At 43.1% G+C, this 5,000-nt stretch overlaps 1 protein-coding gene across 1 annotated transcript in view; it reads left to right on the top strand.

Annotated features, from left to right (window-relative positions):
* Positions 1-4,819: 4,819 nt before the first annotated feature.
* The window catches only part of LOC121390514 (transcription factor HES-1-like), a 10,029-nt gene continuing 9,848 nt past the window's right edge, over positions 4,820-5,000 (top strand). The window contains exon 1 of the mRNA XM_041522344.1: positions 4,820-5,000. This exon is cut by the window's right edge and continues 123 nt beyond it. The gene's annotated coding sequence lies outside the window, so the exon portion shown is untranslated.

Genomic DNA, 5,000 nt, shown 5'->3' with positions numbered 1-5,000 from the left:
TTTTACTTTTAGACATAACGTTCCGCACAAAAATGACCATCCTGTGTTTAGTTGTTTGGGTTTTTTGTTTAACGACACCACTAGAGCACATTGATATATTAATCATCGGCTGTTGAATGTCAAACATTTGGTAAATCTGACTCGTAGTCAACAGAGGAAACCCGCTACTCTGTCTTAATGCAGCAAGGGATCTCACAGACAGGATAGCACATACCACGGCCTTTGTTTGGTAGGACTCCACGTGTGTTTTAAGGACAGTTCTAGCTGGAACACTGACACTAGTTCAAATAAAAGTACAGGAATTTACAGAGCAAACAACATAATTTATCTAACAACAAATACTGTCTCATTTAAAAACAATGTCAGGACTGATAGCGTTAACTATGGGATGAAAAGTTGGATGCACCTCAAATGTTAACCCGCTGATATATTATTCGGTGTACACTGTACTGCTACACGTATACCTGTTACAGGCGAGCGTTTGAAAGGGGCTATCTTCTATATCGGACACCAAATAATTCCTTTTTAATCGCTCGATTAGTCGGAGAGGTCGAGCGATCTGAAACAAAAAGTGGCATTTCTCCTACAGACGATGTTGGAACCATATATCGTGGTCTAGATCAACTCTTCTCTATAGACAAAAAACATACTACGGCCTTTGATTATACGAGTCGTGATGTACTATACTGGCTGGAATGAGAAATAACTTAATGGGCCTTCCGACGGGGATCGATCCTAGACCGACCGCGCATCAGGAGAGGTCTTTACCACTGGGTTATGTCCTGCCTCCTGACAGTCAGTCACGGCTGCATACCCTTGTGACTATTATAATATCTTTTGGAATCGTTCTTGAGGACATATACGGTATTGAATATGCTAACTGACATTCATGACTTTTATGAATTTGAAAAAGAATCGTAAAATAAATGTACGAGAATATTTTTTAAACCATGTTCCAAAAGTTCTTATCTTTGCCACACTTTCACATTCATAAGGCTGGAAGTATTCAAATAAAATACTATCACTTAGTGAACAATCTACCAAGTACGAATATTAAATGCTTTAAGAGTTAACAGATACCTGGAGAAACGTTAACCAAATTTAATTAGTTCTAAATTATCTTCACCTTGGGGCTGAGGATACCTAAATGAAATAGTGTTACTTGATGAATACCCATACCGAAGTTAGAAAGTTAATCATTAAAGAATATATCAGTAAAATGCAATTAAATCTAAATTTGAACACAAAATTTAACCCGTCTTAACCAAGCTTAAAGGCATACTGTCACGGATTTAAGTACCTTATTTCTCTAAAAAAAATGGATAATAAATAAAAATTACATTAATTGTTGGAAACCAAATCTAGATATCGCATCACCTACTGAACCATGATGGAGTGAAATCCATGTCAACCCTCTCGGCAATTTTAGTTTTTGAATTATGGACCATTGCCGTAATTCAATTATTTTTACAAAATATCATTAATAAACGGAGTATGGTGGTTATGAAGATGGTTGAATAAAGTACATTTAAGAACAAATAAAATTATTTTTGTTCCGGTAATACTTTGTTAGACCATTAAATAGGTCAGTGATCTGTGACAATATGCCTTTAAATCCGTGACAGTATGCCTTTAAACTGAATAATAAAAAACACGTAATATATACTCTTCAAAAGAAGAAACGCAAAACCACATTGTCGTAACATTTGGAGAATTGATTTAATTATTGAATGGTGAGTCCGATAATTACCAAATGTTGCAGGATTGTTCACAATTCACTCTAGTCCATTGTGAGTAAGTGATAGGACACACCACCAAGGTCAAGGTCATCTGGAGTCAATACCGGGTGTGGCCTCCGCGTGTGTTGACAACTGCCTGGCACCGCCTGCCCATTGAAGCAACCAGAGTACGGATGACGTCCCGGGGGATGGTGGCCCACTCGGCCTGCAAGGCTGCTGCCAGCTCGGGCAGGGTCTGGGGCTGTGGTTGTCGCTGTCGGAGGCGTCGGTCCAACTCGTCCCATAGATGCTCAATTGGGTTCAAATCCGGTGATATCGATGGCCAAGGAAGGACATTAATGTTGTTGTTCTGTAGGAAAGCCGTTGTGAGACGTGCTGTGTGAGGCCTGGCGTTGTCATGTTGGAACACTGCGTTGGCGTTGGCCATAACTGGAACGATGTGTGGCCGGAGGATCTGGTCAATGTAGCCCTGTGCATTCAGGTTGCCCTGCACGTGGACCAGGTCAGTTCTGCCAGTGTGTGAGATGGCTGCCCACACCATGACACTACCCCCGCCGAATCTGTCCACTTCCTGCACGCAGTTTGCCGCATAACGTTCACCACGACGCCTATACACGCGACATCTTCCATCATGACGTCGGAGCAGAAATCGGGACTCGTCACTGAACTACACCTGTCTCCATCGCAGTTGAGGCCATTGTCGATGAATCTGGCACCACTGCAGTCGGAGTCGACGGTGTTGTGGTGTTAAGATGACACCTCGAACTGGGTGTCTGGCACGAATTCCTACCTCACGTAGGCGGTTCCGTACGGTCTGGTCGGATATCCTGCGCAAACCTGGTATTGCTGCGGCTGTGGAGGTGGCAGTAGTCAATCGTTCCCGAAGGTGGCGTACCCGGATGTAGCGGTCCTGCCCGGGGGTAGTGACCCGTGGTCGACCGGATCTAGGGAGGTCACGTGTTGATCCATGTTGCTGGTAACGGTCCCACAGTCTGGAGATGGTGCTTGGGGACACATGGAATGCCCTGGCAACGGCCGTTCTGGATTCGCCTGCGTCTAGTCGGCCGATGGCATTGTTTCTCTGCGGTTCACTGAGACGTGGCATGTCCTGGATTGTCAACTGTCGGCCAGATACAGAGGCCAGGCAAGCGAACACCCTGCACTTTTATACTGTCGGTGTTCATGTTGCACGTGCAGACAACGCACGTGCAGTGGTGACATGGTTTGCACGTGGCTGCGTTTTTGCGAATATTCACATTTTGGAACTTTATTGTACAGTAGCTGCGTTTTATCGAATGTAACCGTGGGAATGTGTTTGGGACATGCAATGACCTTATATTCACAAAGCATGAACCGGTAGGAAACATAAAATCGGAGTTATAACCCATTTGTACCCTTTTGCGTTTCTTTTTTTGAAGAGTATATAAATAATGTTTTGTTTTAATGTTTTAATCTGTGTTTCTGGAAACATACTGAGTTTGTTTTTACTAGTATGTAGGGTTAGTCTTGCTTAAAACAATGTTTATTACATTCTCTACTACGGGCCCATATAAAATGCTATGCATGTACTCTTTTCACCTACACACACACACACACACACACACACACACACACACACACGCGCGCACACACACACACACACACACACACACACACACACACACATACATATATACATATATACATACATATATACACACACATGTATATATATATATATAGCTAATTGATATATTAACATTATATCTTGCTGCTCAAGAACAAACGTATAGCGGAATTACTCTAATACTACATGTCAGTATTACCAAATGTTTGACATGGTTAATTTTGTCAATGTGCTCTTGTGGTGTCGTTAAACAAAACACGAAATTTAACTGTCATCAAGCTTATTAGTTAGTACCCTCTCTTGAAGTACTGTCGGGTTTGTTCTCTGTCGGTCTACAGCATTTTCCAAGTCCTTTACCTCAAATAGCCACCGATCAGTGGTGTAGCGGGCGGGGGGGGGGGGGGGGGGCACGGGGGCAATGTCCCCACCTCCAATCGAACCTTTTTTTACTGTATTAATGAGGTTTTTTAATCATACATACATACATACATACATACATAGTGTGGGTTGCCCCCACCCCCTAATTGTAGGTTGCCCCCACACCCCAATATATGCTGCAGCGTCGTAAACCAAACTTTTCAAAAATAAATATAATCCAATCTCTTGTATAGAATAAAGTATGGGAGGGGGAGGGGCCTCGTTTCTCCAAGCGAATTTATTTTTGAAAAAAAAAACCCATATATTAACAGGGGAGCATAAACCGAACCCTTAAAAACTTCACTCGCTACAGTTTAAAGTTCCCCGCACGATTTATAGCACACGCGCCTTTAATTGTGTTTGAGGTAATGGCCATGACACTTAGCATTCCTTCAGAAGACCACAAAAGCCTGCTGTTGTTCATTCCTTAGCAATTATCAGGTGTGACGTATATACATACCCGGACATGCCCACGCATGTACACAAACAGATACAGCACGCACGCACATGCACACGCATAATCACACCTCGCCGAATCGCACTGCACAAAAAACCTGAATTAAAAAAATAAATATAATAAAAAATAAATATATATTAAAAAAATAATTAATTTACACCTGTCTTAAATGTTTAATTTCAATTGTAATTCGCCTGTAGCCCGTGATGTAGAGGTATGGAGGGAGAGAGGTATGTGTAATTAATATATACACGCAATCCAACGTCGACTATAATATTCTTGTTGGTCGTGCAATAGATCAAGTATCTTCAACCCGGACGCGTTGTTTCCCACGGTCGTTTCACCTCTGTGAGATAGATATGTTTTTGTGTCAACGCTATCGAATCGGCCCATCACTCAAGCTATTTTACAGGTAAGAATTTTGACACAGGTGAGCGGGCCCACTTTACAGGTGTGGGCGGAGTTTTCCCACACTTTCGAGGGAGACTCGGCACGCGTCTGCTAATTACCATATCAAAGGGCGCATAACCGTGGAAAACTTGCTTCAGCGTGAGGCAACGTTATGGGCGATCGGCGTAACGTCACGTATGACCAATCAGCGTCCGCCGTACGCGGGTAGGGCGTGCTCCGTTCACGTGATTGACACTCGACAAGCGCACCGCTACGTTCGTTGCGAACGCGCCTTGCATGCGGCTGTCAACGGCACACACTCACACACATTATATACATACACGCACGCATACCCATACACACATACACACACACGCCACAGATTGTTCTG

Source organism: Gigantopelta aegis, chromosome 15 (assembly GCF_016097555.1).
Source record: "Gigantopelta aegis isolate Gae_Host chromosome 15, Gae_host_genome, whole genome shotgun sequence".
NCBI lineage: Eukaryota > Metazoa > Mollusca > Gastropoda > Neomphalida > Peltospiridae > Gigantopelta > Gigantopelta aegis.
This window is presented reverse-complemented; position numbering and strand designations above follow the sequence as displayed.